This window comes from Mirounga angustirostris, unplaced genomic scaffold, assembly GCF_029215605.1.
Source record: "Mirounga angustirostris isolate CCGP_5_RB_7025 unplaced genomic scaffold, mMirAng1.0.hap1 SCAF_7, whole genome shotgun sequence".
NCBI classification, from domain to species: domain Eukaryota; kingdom Metazoa; phylum Chordata; class Mammalia; order Carnivora; family Phocidae; genus Mirounga; species Mirounga angustirostris.
The window spans coordinates 59,451,282-59,467,657 of NW_026991715.1; the positions used below are offsets into that span (position 1 = coordinate 59,451,282).

The following is a 16,376-nucleotide window of genomic DNA, read 5'->3' on the forward strand; positions in this document are numbered from 1 at the left end:
TCATACAAGTTTTAAACTCGAGGGCACAAGAGCTCCCTGGGGGGGGGGGTCTACTGGGTATTGACTTTGTGGGCTCACAGACCCCACCTTAATAAATTGTGTGCCTACACCCTTAATTGCCAATTAGGAGGCTCTGCTACATGGCTGGTGGACAGTGATTTGCCCAAGGTCACCCACTAGGTGCTCGGAGCGCCTGGACCATACAAACCCACGCCTCCCACACATCACACAGCCAGGCTCTTTTCCCTTCACTACCTGGTCCTTCTCTCTGAGAAGGTTTTGATTACAGTGCCTCCCCAGCTGTTCACCAAGAACAAATGATGTCCCCTTCATGGATAATTCCAGAATTGCTTCACCCTCTTCCTTCCTTTTACAGAGTTCTGTACAATAATTTCAGTCTAGGAAATGAAAATCATGTTTGTTGTGCCAAGTTATAAACCTAGCACTGGTTATTTTGATGATGACTGGTTTTGAAATTCTCAAGAACTCAGATTGGGGGAGGTGTGTGGACTGGGTCAGTATACATCAGACTCCAAGGCTTACAGCCCCACTGGTGGGCCAACCTCAGATTTCAGCAGTTTCCTTAAAGTGAACATATTTCCCAGAGTCTGACCACCTTGCCAGAAATTTCAGATTAGATCTAGATTTAAATAGTCGTACTCAAAATTCTGGGTGACTTATTTTTTCTTGGTTGACATAATTTATGTCAGTTTACTCAACTCTCTTAAAACCTAGCCACACCAATCAGGTGGAAGCTTCATAATTCAGACATATCCTGAAGTCTGTACACAAAAGGCAATCACTGAAACTCCAAGAGTGATTCACATATAAATAAATCTGTAAGTCTTCAACAGAATTATTTAAAAACCTACCAAATATTCCTTGGTGGTAACCCATCATACTAGGAGCCAGGGAGAGCCGTGGGGAAGTATGACAAACTTCATTCTGTCTGGAGTTCTCGTCCTAGGTTCTCCATGAAATATTTTATTAAGTAATGATAAAATCAACGTTTTTTAAAGATTTTATTTATTTATTTGAGTGAGAGAGAGCGAGCATGAGCTCGGTGAGGGGAGAGGGAGAAGCAGACTCCCCGCCGAAGAGGGAGCCCGATGTGGGGCTCGATCCTGGGACTCCCAGATCATGACCTGAGCTGAAGGCAGACGCTCAACCGACTGAGCCACCCAGGTGCCCCAAAATCAACTCCTTTGAGTCTTGTTTTTTCCTCCCTGTAGAGTCTGAAGGAGGCCGAAAGTCCCAAAGTAGAAAGACTGGGCAATAAAAGGAGAAAACTGGCAGAGGAATAATATAAACTTAGCCTCAAATAACTGACATATAGCAACTCTTTCAAACACTGAAAACTTCTCTAAATTTTTAATTCTGTTTCAAAATTTCCAGATAAATTAGCAAAGAATAATGCCAACTTTCAATTATTTCTTAGTAATTAAAAAAATGAGTTTTTATACACCAGAAAAGTTGTAATGTTTAAATGCCAAAATAACTAAAATTGACAAGTATGACAAAAACATTTGAATTTTTCTCCTATGCTTACAATGTCTATGGCTTGATTGGAATAATAATGTATATGAGGAATATGTGGAAGCTTTAGTTATGCATGTGTGTGACACTGAGCAAGACATTTAACCTTTCTGGGCCTCAGTTTTCCCATCTGCAAATAGGGCTGTAAAGAGGGTTTGATGGTCTCTAAATTTCCTTCTGCTTCTAGGAAGCCACAAAACAAGATCTACGAAGTGTAAAAATTCGGATGAACTAAATGTTTCCTGGGTGAATTCCAATCTTTATCATGACAATATATATTATTAATCTTTTCAGAAAACTTAATATCTACTTACGATATTTTGGTTAGGTAGTGTTGTTCTAATGAGGACCATTAACTTAAATTTCATGTCCAGTCAGGAGCAGCTTGGATGAACTTACAGTTCTATGCCCGGATTAAACATACATTGAAATCATTCAGCACATTGTTAGTAAATGGAATTGCGATTTCCTTATTGCAGATCCAGCTTTATGATTTTCTCACAGCAAATGGATTCAAAGAAATCTCAGGGTCTGCAACTTCTAGAATATGTTTTGCCATCCTTCTCTGCAGTCAAGGCAGGGAATGGGCTTTCTGCAGCCAGCTACTGAAATTTTCAATAGTGAAAATTTATTTGACTCTGTTATCCAAATATGCAGATAGCCAGATCACCGTTTTCTGAAAACATATTAAATGGAGTGGCACAGAAGGCTGGCAATGGCAGCGAAAATGGCAATTTCGGACAATTCAAGATCTATAGCCAGGTCACAACTCTTTCATAGCTTCCCTATAAAAATCCCAGCCTCTAAAAGGGAAGGCTTTCGTGATGCAAGGGAAATAAGTAGGAGCTGTACCAAAGTACATTATATTGTGACACAAAAAGCATAAATCATGTGTGTATGAAAATCATAAGCCCTAAGCTTTAGAGAGAGTTGTGCAATTGACAATCAAATGGAGCTTAAAAGGAATTACGAGGTTTTCAACTAAAGTCTTGAAATAAAGAAAGTAATATTTTATGGCAAAAAATTGCAAATGTCAAGTTTAAATCATAAGACTTTGCACCATTGAGCTACTAGCTAGTTCTATAGCTTCTTCAGTCCTTAACACAGGGAAAGACCAACTTTCATGCTCAATAAAACTTAAGAACTTTAGAAATACATTTAGGAACATAATTCATGTATTTGTGACTTTTTCCCTCCCTAAATGGCTAATTGTAGAAGAAAAATGAGTGAGCATAAGAACTTCCTGGATGGTAACCTATTCCACCATTTGCTTTGGGCTGTTATGAGTTCTTGTGTTTTTAAAATAGGGCTGCCACCAGGTTGGTCATTTAAAGAGAAAGGAGGGTCCAGGGAATATGGAAGGCTGTCCTCCTTTTCCCCTTCAGCCACATCTAGCTCTTGCTCTGGAAGACTCCAGGGCCAACTGAGCTACCGGCAGCCAACCAACCACCAGCCCCCATGAAAAGCTGGAACCCAGCTGCCCAATTTGGTTGCTCCTGTCCAAAGCCAGACAGGTGGCAACCCAGATTGAATCTGTTGTTGTGGGAATGATTTGATTCACAAACAGGGTTATTAAATTTTATATGGAGACCCAGGCGAAAGTCACAAGATCCTGGAGAGAAAGACCTGATTCACATAAATTTGTCTTAATAGCTGTGAATTCGGGAGCATAAAGCAGAAAAAAAAAAATTAATGGACAGGCATTGCACCTCCTCCGTCTGCCTGCTCCCCTCCACTCCCAGGCACATACTATGCCCCCCCACACACATAGATCAACAACCTGCCACGACTCCATCCAGCCCTTCGCAGGAGCCCGACACATTGATCCGAGCCCGTTTTGACATATAAACTCCAATTTGGCCCCAAGTCACTGTGAGTGGACACTGCCACCAACGACTCTGACACTAGGTTATTTGTTGTTGCTGTTCGCTGTCCCTGTTTGCACATTAATCCAGTGACAATTAGGTGTCAGCGAGCGTTGTTTCTGCTTAGCTGATAGCCTTGGGCTCTGCGCTTGAAGCCCTAATCAGGAGTGTAAACTCTGCTATATTTCAATTTGGAGAAGCGCTCTTCCGCTAAGAGGCCCCTGGCACTGCGATAAATAAAACGCCTATTTACTCTATTGCCACACTTAGACATCTAATGCACTTACTACCAGCCCCCTAATCATAGCCTACAGTTAAAACCGCCTATAAATCACTCCGTTCTCATCCTGCACATTAGTGAAGCCATTTTCCCCAAACCCCACAATGAGCACTGTTTCCTTTTCTTGTTAGTCAAAAGCTAGATGATTTTTATTAGGTTAAAGACGAGTTCACAGATGGTAAATCGCGTGGAGAGAAATGAGCTGGAGAGTTACACCTAGTCAGCGCGGGACACGGCGCCGGGCCGAGGGCGGGATGTGGTTCTTGAACCCGGGCGGCGGGACTCAGAAGCGCGGCCAGACCGGAGCCCGCACCCCGCCCGCGCGCGCACCGCGCCTCTGGCCCCGCGGCCTCGGCCCGCAGACGCGCCCCCCACCCCCCGCGCCCGTCCCCGCGCCCTGGGGCGCCCAGCCGAGGCTGCGGCCTGGCTTGGGGACTCCGCACCCGGACGGGGTGGGCTTGGTCCGGCGTCCTCCTCCCAGAACTGCCCGCACCCCCTAAAAATGTAAAAGCAGCCCCATCCGCCTTGATCTCGCTGTGCACGTTTCCCGTCGACGCCTGCTCCGAGGCGAGACCCGCTGGAGGCCCCGGGGCCCCGGGGGACCACGCGCAACAAAAGCCCGGCCGGCAGCCCCTGCTCCTCGCCTTCCTTTTCAATTCTCCCCCGATCTCAGGTGGAATTAGGAGGATTAAAGCGGCGAGTAAATGAGGCGAGTGTGCAAAATGACTCTTTTCTGAACCAAACGGCATGCTCCGTGCTGGGGAAATGAGATGCACATTTAAATCTCATCCATCCACCGCCTGCGGCCACCGCCATGTACCTGCCTACTTAGCCCAAGGGTTAATTAATTGAGGCTTCAATGCACTATTGCAAGAGCATTATTGCATTTGATACTCTACATCTGTGATTTAAAACTCTTTCAGTCCCTTGTCAGCAAGGGAGGGTTTTTAACTAGGAAATTAGCATTCAGATAAGGGAACGCTCTATTTGCTTCTGAAAGGAAGGAAATATTAAGGATGCTGGTGCACAAACCGGGCTGTCATATCCTGTCCCATCCTGGAGGGAGCGCGAGGGCCCGGCTCCCCCGGGAGCGGAGGCGACCCGGGCCGGCCTCGTGCAAGGGCCGCCCAGCGCGAGGTGCGGGCAGGAGGGGGCCACCGCGGCCAGCGGGACCCCACTCCTCGTAGTCTCCAACCTGCTGGGGCATGTTTGCCCTGCAAAGTCCAATAATATATTTTCTCCCCACTTCTTAGGAGCTGATTCTTCTTAAAATGCATTGCCACGTTACCTCAAACATTGGCTTTCTGACTTCCCTGCGGGGCTCTGACAGAGGAAGTAACCCAGTTTCTTAAGGAAGCCCGAGCGGTAAACATCGCAACAGAATTCTAATGACTGAAACAAAATCAGGGACAAGATTGCTGGTGGTGATTATTTATCCTTATGATTTCAAGTACTGGATTCAAGAGCTAAACACACTTTCCCTACTTATAATTCTTCAGCAATTCTAGCATAATTTTACTGCCTGCCCGCATTTGTGTGTGTGTGTGTGTGTGTGTAATGAACTGTAGAACAACAAAAAATAGTGGTTGACAAACCAATGTTCTGGACCAGAAACCAGTTAAGACTCATGTCATCTAATCATGCTATAATGTCAGATGTTGACACCGTTTTCATGCAAAATGGAGACATCTTTAAGTTCTGGACTCACAGACCTATGAAAAACAAAAGAAAACAAGAACAACAACAAAAAAGAAAACAAATAACCACCTTTGGCATTTGCTAACTATAGATAAACAAATTGCTGGTGGAAAGAAGAATAAAACGTTCCCTTTCTTGAGCTCCTCATGACCAGGAGAATTTGGAATCCTCAATAGCAAACATTTTGCCAAGTGCAAGGAATTGTAATTTCGTCTCTACTGTAGAGAAATGCTTCTCTACAGCATTTCTAATGCTATCGAACCATGGGCCTTAATCACAGGGAAATAAAATCACCTACAGTGGATTTGAGTTGGGATGCCCACATCAACAATCCAATCTGAATGAAGTTCTTTGGAATTTCCATTAATCAGGCTGAAGATTGGGAAATAGATTTGATGGTGTGTGTGTGTGTGTGTGTGTGTGTGACATCAATATATTATTTCTAATAATGATCCAAATTCTGTCTTTGGGTACTTCTTACTGAATGACTGAGTATCCAGAGGTCTCCTTTGCAGATGCTAATCATTGCCTGCCTTGCTCAAAATCTACTTTTTACATCTTCTCAGCAGCATTTAAAAAAAAAAAATCAGAAAGAAGTGGTGATACTAAGGAGAAATAATAGTTGGGCTCTGTGTTTGCCTTATGGTTTCTTGGCTATTTCCATTCAAACCTTGAGTCACGATGCCAAATTTGTAAGTTGCTTTGGTCTATTTTGTTCCAAAGGACCAAGTACTCTAACATTGTTATGTACATAACATTTCAAGTGTTTTATATAATACATCAAGTCCATATAACATTGTCTCATTGGTGGCAGTCACCTTTCTGCTACCCCATGCGGAGAGACCAGATATTTTCCATTATTTTAAACCTGTTTGATATAATCCTCCAGAAATAGGAAAACTAGAACTTGGCGTTTCTGTCAGCTTTGTACCACATTTTTCCGACATTGCTCACACTGGTTCATATAGGAAGGCTTTTTCCCCTGACTCCTGGGTGGCCTGCTTTGGGGTCTTCCAAATAAAAGAGCACCGCGGGAAGAGCACACAGCATTTTGGAAGAGGAGAAACACAAGTAACTCAATAAGCTCTGAAAATGGATCAAATGAAATGGTGAATTTTTGAATCTATATACTTGACAGCTATGCTTGGGAGGATATTCAGTGACACCAATCTCCTGAGATTACTCTGCTCTCACAACAGAAGGAGAGATCTACATGTTTGGAGTGGCTCACAAGCCCACCTGGATGCCACTTGGTTTCTGGGAAGAAACATGGAGCTAGGTACTGAAGGTTTGATGATGGTGTACGTAATTTGAGCATCTTTCTTAAGGATGGAGCCAGCAAACTTACACCAGGAAACAGATTCTGTCCAAAATATAATGAAACTGAAAGTGAAAGTGACATTCTCACTAGGAAACGGATACCCAGCAAAAGTTTTCCTCAATAAGGAATGTGAATATCTCAGGCTGCAGAGCATAGATTAGCCACAAGAATTTCTCTAATTCATGAGTCTATTCCTTGCCTCCCCACCCAAATCCCCTCTGGCTCCATCTCTTCCTAGGTCCAGCTGGAAGTTCCCTTTCTAGTTCCCAAACGAAGCACTAAATGACACCCTCAGCTTTCTCTTTTGTGGGGTCAGAGGGGCACAGACTCCTCTTCCCCCAACACCATGATATCCCTGACAGAAGCAAGGACCGTGTGTCATCCTGGAGCCTCCCTACTGCCTCCGCACCGAGGAGTACCCAAAGTGGGCTCTGCACAAATAACTTGCTGGGTCAACTAGTGAAATCTCTTTATAATGCAAAGGACCATTCCAAACCCCTGCAATGCAGTTCTGTTGTACTGAAAAAATTGCTAAAAAGTGAGCCATCGCCTAGGGCTGAGAGACTGTAGGTGCACACTGATGGGTGTAGTGAGACTAACCTGTGGATTCCTGCGGGCCAGCCCAGAGAGGATGCACGGAGGGCCCCTCGAAGCAGCCCATTCCTAGATGGCCAACTTTGGGCAAACTGGAGCGGCAGACTTCCTCATGAGAAATCTGTTGAGCAATGTGGGGATAAAGTAACTATTAGAAGAAGAAAAAGAAGAAGAAGGAGGAGAAGAAGGAGAGGAGGGGGGAGGAGGGGGAGGAGCGGAGGAGGAAGAAACTAGCATCAGTCTTTCTTTATGTAGAAACTTTATGTAGAAACCAGGCTTTCTTTTTTTTTTTTAAGATTTTATTTATTTATTTATTTATTTGAGAGAGAGAGAATGAGAGACAGAGAGCATGAGAGGGAGGAGGGTCAGAGGGAGAAGCAGACTCCCTGCCGAGCAGGGAGCCCGATGCGGGACTCGATCCCGGGACTCCGGGACCATGACCTGAGCCGAAGGCAGTCGCCCAACCAACTGAGCCACCCAGGCGCCCCCGAAACCAGGCTTTCTTTATGCCAACCAAAAGATCCAAAAGGTTCCCTGCCTCTGTTCACTGCTTCGATAGCGGTGACCCACTTCCCTCGTTCAGGAGCGGAAAGTGTGGGTGAGGGATCCCAACCTACCTCTTCCTCCCATGGGTAGAACGGAAAGAATTCCATCTGTTCCTTTGCTACAGATACATAGGAGACAGGTCAATTCCGGGGGCGGGGGGTGGTCAGCTCCCAGAAGCCCCATCGGTGAGAGCCAAGAGAACACAAATGCAAGAACCACATCAAACTCCTTCTGGAATTCAGAGAGAATGAAACATAAATTATAAACCCAAAGACTAGTACATAAGCAAGTACCTAAGCTGTTCCTGGTAGCAAAGGAAGCTCATGATGAAAGGTCTAAGGAATAACACTTTTTAAATAAGGTGTCTTATTTTGATCAATATTGACGGAAAGAGGTGTCAGTAGTTTAAGCAAAGGTGATTTTTTTCAGAGGGGAAAGGGCAGCATATTTGCTTTAAAAGCAATAAAAATCGAATTGAAAAGAGCAGCCACTCAATTAAAGGCTTTCTTTTCCTTAGTAAAGAAAAGCAAACTCACACAGAATCTTCTGTACAAAGGCCATGCTAGGCAGCACGTAAGAAAAGCAGCAGGCATCCTTGGGGATTCAGGATCTCAAGGTTCTTACAGTTGAGACAATCTGGAAAGAGACTATTTCATTAGCCACACCCTCAAAGTTGGCCCTGTTAGCAAGTGTAATAGGACTTTTTTCAGTTTCATAAAATATCTTGATAACTGGAAAGTGCCAGTTAATGGTAGCCTGTTCCAACTATGAATTTCACAAAGATTAATATACCCCTTTAGGTTTCTTAAGATTCTATCAGGAGCCCTCCCTTAGTCTTGGGTGTTTTACAATCTCTGTGGGCACGAAGCTCAACTGAAACTACCATTCAACAGCCTAACTGTCATCTTCATCTTCTTCTGGCATAAAAATACATATTTTTTCCCATAATAAAGATTTTTTATAATAGCAATAAAGTAACTCCAGAGAACATGGTTGTCTTGAGATAGCTTAACTGTGTCTGGTATCTCATAACACCCTGGGGATACAGCAGGCCCATAATACCCCCTTTTGCTGCCATGTCTTTGCTTAATTAAGGAATAAAGCCAAAAGGTCAATGCTGAAGAAAAATGTAAATCTTCAAAACTTTTCATTCTTGACCCAAACTCCGTGTCATAAAACCTCAGTTTTCTCTGTTAACAAGGAGCACATCTACCCCATCAGCCAGGGGATACTAGAATACACATTACATCGTTAAAACATGCTTTTGACACCATGAAAATAAATTCCTGACCTCTGGACTTGGAATTATGGTTCTGCCTTCTTAGAGAGAGACCCCCACAAACTATCTGCTTCTCCCCAGTGAATGGAACGCACTAAAGCAGGAGCCACCTCCTTCGTCAAACATGATTTGCCACTGTATTTCAGTGCGTCAAACACTGTGTTGACTCTCATACAACTATAAGGCGAGAGAGCAAGGTTTGTGTGTGTCGTAAAGAGGGAAAATGAATATGTATATTCATCTCTATGGCTTATTCGTTATTCCATTGCTGCTGTGAATGCAAAATATGATTTCAGCTCCAATCGTTTTATTAGTTCACTGATTACTGTCCATCATAATGAGCAAGGTGGTTTGGGCACTGGTTTAGTTTACTGGAGATGCAGTCTTTTGCAATGGTGGTTTACAGACTGTATCGTAGGTACCACACTCAAAGTGGATATTTCTGACCAGTGATACTCATTTTAAACAAGAGATGTTCAGTCCCTAAACTGATTTGTTCGCCCTGGTACAAGGAAATAATAAATATTCACTTGCCTTCGAGACTAGAACCTTCCTATCACATGCACAGCTATGCTAATTGGAGGGAAAGTGTTATTCCATTATGAAACTAATTGTATGTCATCTGCTTCTCTCTCAGATGAATAAATGGACAGACAGATGCTATGCTGATCAATTAATGTTGTGATAGATCAATCAGTTGATCTGGACTTACGAAATACGTATTTATGGAAGATAGAGAATGATTTACTTTTTTTTCCAGCAAATATGAGAATTCAAATGTGACTTTATTGTACAGATGGAAACAGATCATGAGCAAAGAATTGCCATTGTATTCTTGCTGTGAAAAAGAAAATTCATCCTCCTTCTTTTGCTTACATATTCAATGGATATTATGGCTCAATAAAAATGGGATGTTTAAATATTTGATAAACATGGGTAGAGAAACACATTGCTAAAACTGCTGGAGTAGCCTGGCAGATTCTCATGGAAACATAAATTAGCTTGTATATAGATGGAACTGAGTGGTAATTCTGGCCTTAAAATTACCTCTTTCTCTCCTCTCTCTCACTTTTGTTTCTTTTCAACTGTTATCTGATAGGGCTTGGGTTTTCACTGGATGTGTTTCAAACTAGGCAAACTGTCAGCTTCACTAATCAAGTTAAATGAATCTCACACTAGTGCCTAGATATTTGCAGGCTTCTCTTAGCTATCATCCAGTGGAAGCAAAATAGCTCTGTTGATTTCACATCATTAACACACTCCTTATATCAGTCTGAAAGTCAAGTTTGGGGCATCAGCAGTAGACCCAGATGCAGCTGCCCAGGCTCTGCCCTCTTGACTAAATCAGGTTGGCACAGGTGGGGAGATAAGAGTGAGGAGGAATGGGGGGCTGAGAATCACTACATTTTTAAAAGCATTTCAGATGATTCTTACCCATACTGAAATCTAAAGATGCTGATTTAAGCCATCAGGTCTCCCCTTAAATGAGAGCAAGACTCTTGCAATCTGTGTTCTAGCCGTCACTTGTTCGCTAGTGTATTAGTTGCTTATAGGTGCTGTAGCAGTTTACCACAGATTTAGTGTCTTAGACCAAAACAAATTTATTCTCTTATAGTTGTGGAGGTCAGAAGTCCAAATCAGTTTCACCGGGTTCAAATGGAGGTGTTGGCAGGGTCATAATCTAAGGGAGAATCTGTTCCTTGCCTCTTCTGGCTGTTAGAGCTATATTCTTCTTACTCCTTGGCTCGTGGCCTCTTCTTCCATCTCCCAGGTCTTCTTTGACTTTGCTGCACTCTGTTTGTCACATGGGCATCTTCTCTTCTGTGTCAAATCTCCTTTTGTTTCCCTCTTATAAGGACGTTTACGATTGGCCCACCAGGATAATCCAGGACAATAACCCCATCTCAAGATCCTCAACTGAATTGCATCTGCAAATGCTTTTTTACCATATGAAGCAACTTTTACGGGTTCCAAGGATTAGGACATGGGTATCTTTGGGAGCCATTACTCAGCCTACCATGCCTAGTCTTGACAATTTCTTTTTTTTCTTTTTAAAGATTTTTAAAGATTTATTTATTTATTTTAGAGAGTGTGCGCACATGTGCATGCGAGTGAGGAGAGGGGCAGAGGGAGAGGGAGAGAAAGAATCCTCATGCAGTGTCCCCTCTGAGCATGGAGCCCGATGTGGGGTTTGATCCCAGGACCCCAAGATCATGACCTGAACTGAAATTAAGAGCCGGCCACTCAACAGACTGAGCCACCCAGGCATCCTGACAATATTTTTTTAAAGTCAGAATTACCAAGGTATAACTTACACATAATAAGTTTACCCATTTAAAGTATACAGTTTGATGAGTTTTGACAAGAGTACACAGTTGTATAGCTACTACCACAATCAAGATATAGAACATGTCCATTAGCCCGAAAACTTCCCTTGTGCCTCATTATAGGAATCAGTTTTCTGTCCCTATAAGCTTGCCTTTTCTAGAATATCATATAAGTGGAATCATTCAGTATATATAGTCTTTTGTGTATTCTGGCTTCTTTCATTTAGAATGATTTTTCTGAGATACATCCATATTGCTGTGTGTTGTTAATTCATGCCTGTTTATTGCTACATGGAATTCCATTGAATGGATATACCACAATTTCCGAATTCATTCAGCAGTTAACGATGTTTGGGTTGTTTTCTCTTTGGGTCCCTTATGAATAAAGGTGCTATAAACATTTGCTTGTAGATCTTTGCATGGACCTGTTTTTATTTCTCTTGAGCAAATACCTAAGAAAGAGTTGATGGATTGTGTGATAAGTATGTGTTTAGCATTTGAAGAAACAGTTGAGCAGTTTTCCAAAGTAGGTGGATGATTTTGCATTCTTATTAGCAGGGTATGAGAAAATTCCAGTTCCTCTATATCCTCACCAACACGTGATGTGGTCTTTCTTTTTAATTTTAGCAATTCCAGTAGTGAGATCTCATTTCAATTTTAATTTGCATTTCCCTGATACTCAATGGTGTTGAACACATTTTCATGTACCAGTTGACTATTTGTTTATCTTCTTTGGTCAAGTGTCTTTCCATTTTTTTTCTTTTTTTTGGCCCCTTTTTAATTGGTTTGTTGGTCTTATTATTGAATTGTCAGAGTTCTTTACTCATTCTACACACAAGTCCTTTTTCAGATGTGTTAGGCAAACATTTCCCTTCACCTGTGGCTTATCTTTTCACTTATTAACATCAATTATATTTTTAAGTTGGGAATTGGGGTTAAAAAAATCCACTTAAAGTGAACTCATAATACAAAACTTTAGATAGGAAAGCTTTTAAAAAGTGAAACTAAATTAACTTATATACATTTTTGAGACCTCAATTTTGATCTTAAAATTATTTACCTGAGAAAGTCACCTGGATTCCAGTCTCCTGGACTCCTGTTTTAAATTTCCTGCTATATGAGTGGAAAATTCCCTTTATTCAACTGTAATTTTCATGGGGCACAAAATAGCATTTGTTATTCTCTCAACATTTGGCTCCGTAGCAATTGTAAAATGCTAATCACAGTGCTGAGCTGACATTCCTCGGTGACATTGGCATACCGCAAAAGGTGTTTGGCAGGATCTGGGACTATACATATTGAAGTTGTTTATTTATTTTTGTTTAAGAAACAGACAGACAAGTTAATTTCACCTCCATTTGGGACACAGAAAAGAATCAATGTTTGCCAAATAGAAAAACACAAAATTGGTAAAGGGAAAAAATTGTATTTTCAAGCTTCTAAGATGGAATTAGAAACAGAAGAGAGAGAGAGGGAGGAAAGTTACACAAAAGACTAGAGAGTGCCCCTCTTAAAATTGCCTCAGCCTTCTACTTGAAATTCTTGCTTCTTGAAAGTTCCCTGGGTGAAGATTCTGTCACATGCTAAGAGTACAAAGCAACTTCAAAATACCTGGCTGGCATTTTCAATGACTGGGCACTGTTTTAAAAACATTCTATGACTTGAGAGTTGGGGTGAGAGTTGGGAAAATTGGAATGTACAAATTGCTTCCTGCTAGAAATACACCCTTGTTTGAAGAAGGTTTCACAGGGCAGAGCCATATCTTAACACCCTGAACCTCAACACTGTCTGTCTCCCCGGGGGGTAGAAATGCCTAAGTAGTTCTGAAAACCAGAACCCAGTTCCCTGAGGTCAGGGCACCCAGATCAGAACGGGAGTTGGGGGGGCGGCGCATCACCCCATCTTGGTAGGGAGAGCAGGGAGAACAGGACAAAGCCTGCGGGGGGCGGGGGGGGGGAAGGGGGGAGCGGGGACACCTGCCCCACCACTGCTGAAATGGGGCCCTGGAGAGAAATGTTATCAAACCATCTAATTCTGCCCTCCTGTCAGCTTGACAGGGACTTGGAATGCACAACTGGCCCAGAGCTGATTACCTTCAGGTGCGGTTAGGTCGAGTTAAAAATTCCATTAGCAGTGCACGGGCATTGGGAACGAGGTTTCACAGGGGTGGGCTTTTTCTACTTAACAGGAAGAAATGGCTTCTCGTTTTACAGCGATCGCAGGGAGAGGGCTCTGGTTCGTTTACATTCTACCAGGGGAAGCGCCAGGCTCCGGCGGCCTGGAGGCAGAGGCCAGGAGGCAAAGGGGGAACACACTTTTCCGAGAGAAAACAGGCTGGCCGGCTGACCCCCGGCGGCGGCGCCAGACGGGGGAGGCCGGGCCTCCGTGGAGCAGCCTCGCCATGGAGTCCCCCCTCCAGCTTCCACCACCCCATCCCCCGACCCCCCGCCCCCCGCCGCCTCTCACCCCACCCCCACCTCCGCTCTGCCGGCAGCCTAATTGTTTTTCATTTTCTCATAATAAGCCCCCTCCTTCACCCTAAACCAAACGCTGAAACATTGCCCTCTATTTACCAAGCTCCAAGGCGCCCAATAAAGGTGAGTGCTATTTGCTACTCTCTGCCTTGCTTTTAATTTTATTCCAGAAGAAAATCAATTAGACCGTCAGCATCCCACCCTCCTTCTTTGAGGCTTTTGGGCTTGAATAGCTCATAGAAGTACTTCCCCTGGCCCCAGTATTTCATAAATGCTTGATTGTAAGGGTTTTAAAAGCAAAAAGAAAAACAAGAGGAGACAAGCGGACAGGCAACTTCAGAACAAAACTGGGCATCTGAAAGGACTCTTTGGGTTGAGCTGTTGTTCCGCCCAGGCAGCCTCCTGTGTTGCTGACAGTGTTTAACGGTCAGGGCTTATACTCCCTGCTTCTCCCCTCATCTGCACACTTAAGCTGTTCATTAGCTCAGAATGGGGCCTCCTGGCAGCGCGAGGGACCAACACAGCAGCCGCGGGGCTCTTTCGCCCACGTACTGGTTGTCTTGGGCCTTCCTGGGAGCCCTCCCCAGCTCCCGTCTTCCCGGCCCCAGTTTCAGGGGAGGGTGAGGCCCCAGCAGCCAGCGACAGCAGCCCCCGTGGGAATGTCTGGGGGCAGAGAATGGAGAGGGCCGGAGCCCCAAGCCGGCACTGAGCAAACACCTTCTGGGGCTTCCCACCGACCTCATCGTCAGCCTGGCATTCCGGGGCTTCCATCGAGCTCTCAGATATTGGCGTGATGGTTTGCACACTTAGCAGCACCATTGATCAAAATGTGGCTGAGGCGCTCTGAAGGGTTCACGTATCAGGTGCGCTAAGGTACAAGGGTGGAGGGCTACCCATGCCGGGTGGGCATAATGGAGGTCCTTAATACATTTGGAAAAGGCCAACGGAGGGCCTCGGTGCTGAGGACTGCAAAAAAGTCATCATGGAGAGCCAATTACCTTCTGGGCTGTTCCCGGATAAGTACCTGTTTTTGTGTCTTATTCTCTCAAAGAGATAATGAGCCCCCGAAGTCAGGGAACTTGCGGTCCTCGTTGCCGTACATCTGTCTCAAGGTGTTTGGTGCATGTTGCTAGGACGAGGGAAGTCGTGGTGGGACAGGAGGAGGTGACACCAGGAATCTCTGCTCTGCTCAGGATGCAGCTGTGAGTGGAAACATGGTTTTGAGAGGACACTGAGCCATCTGCTGGGGTCTACAGAAAGGTCTGTGCCCACTGACCCCTGCAAAGGACAGGAGGGCATCCTCCAGATCTGAGAGGGCAAAGGGCAGGTCAGGAGTGTGAGAGTTAGCCCCAGCCTGGCTAGCTTGCTTCCAGTTTGTTCCTAGTCCTATGGACGGCCTCTGGGGGCATGGCAGAGGATGCTGAGGAAGGTCCCTTGGCCTTCTGCCTCTGCCACCGGCCCTGAGGCATTGCAAGGCTGGCCTGAGCAGGGGTAGACATTGGACATTAGATGTTTTCATCCCCGGCAAGCAGAGGAGTCTCTGTGTTTTCAGGCAGAGATGTGTATTGATCATCACTATGGACATGGCCAACAGGGTGGACCAACCCCTCAGCCAGAGCGGTGCTGCTGAAAGGGAGGAGCCCTCCCCCCACTGCCACAGCCCTGGTCTTCTTCAAGTAATGGTGTGACTCTCGGCCACCATGGATGGTTTCCTTTGCTGTGGTCCGCAAGCCTACCTGAATGAGATGTGGGGTTTATGAAGATTGTTTCTGGTTTTCATTTTCATCTTGAATATGGGGCTATATCCAGGGTTACTGGCATAAAACGTGCCACACTTTCTGTGGGATAACCTCCCTAAGTTAGCTTCCTCCTGCCTGCTCCTTTCCTCCTGCTAGACGCCTTTTCTCTTCCCCGCATCTATTTTCATCAGAGCCCCCACCCCTCAAGTAATTAATAATCTACAGATGCTCCTGCCAGCCAATGTGGTCCTCTTTGCCGCCACTGGCTCTGTGCAGTTGTGGTCACAATCAGATTAAATGTCCTATCACCCAGCATTGATCAGATTAGCAGCCTTGTGACTATTCATTAACTGTATTTTCTCTGGAGCCCTATTCAACTCAATACCAAATGCACTGTTTGTGGCATAGAAAGTAAATACAAACAGGATGTCCGTTACTTTGAAAATGAACTATCTACTACCTTTCCAAAACAGGGTAGGAGAGGGTGGGTAGGACAATGCAATGTTAATTTCCTGGGGCAAAACAGCTAAGCGAGGAGATTTCTCAAGAGTCATTCAATTCCCATAAAAGGCCTTTTAGGATTCTTACTTCTTCAGTGGTTCGGGAAACTCCACTCTACCTTAGTAAATTTGGTCAGAGTCCCCTGGGGCTCCCTTTCTTGTGTGGTGGAAGTCACGGAGGGCAGGCACAAACCCTTGAAGACAAGGTGAAAAAGAA

General features: G+C 44.4%; 1 protein-coding gene across 2 annotated transcripts in view; it reads right to left on the minus strand.

Annotated features, from left to right (window-relative positions):
* Positions 1–16,376, minus strand: part of AP3B1 (adaptor related protein complex 3 subunit beta 1) — a 321,148-nt gene that overhangs the window by 28,362 nt on the left and 276,410 nt on the right. For both annotated transcript variants that reach the window (XM_064596275.1, XM_064596274.1), the window contains exons 28-32: positions 16,279–16,353; positions 14,945–15,120; positions 8,377–8,476; positions 7,912–8,071; positions 7,301–7,415 (exon numbers count right to left, since the gene is read on the minus strand). The gene's annotated coding sequence lies outside the window, so the exon portion shown is untranslated. The remainder of the gene's footprint in view (positions 1–7,300; positions 7,416–7,911; positions 8,072–8,376; positions 8,477–14,944; positions 15,121–16,278; positions 16,354–16,376) is intronic.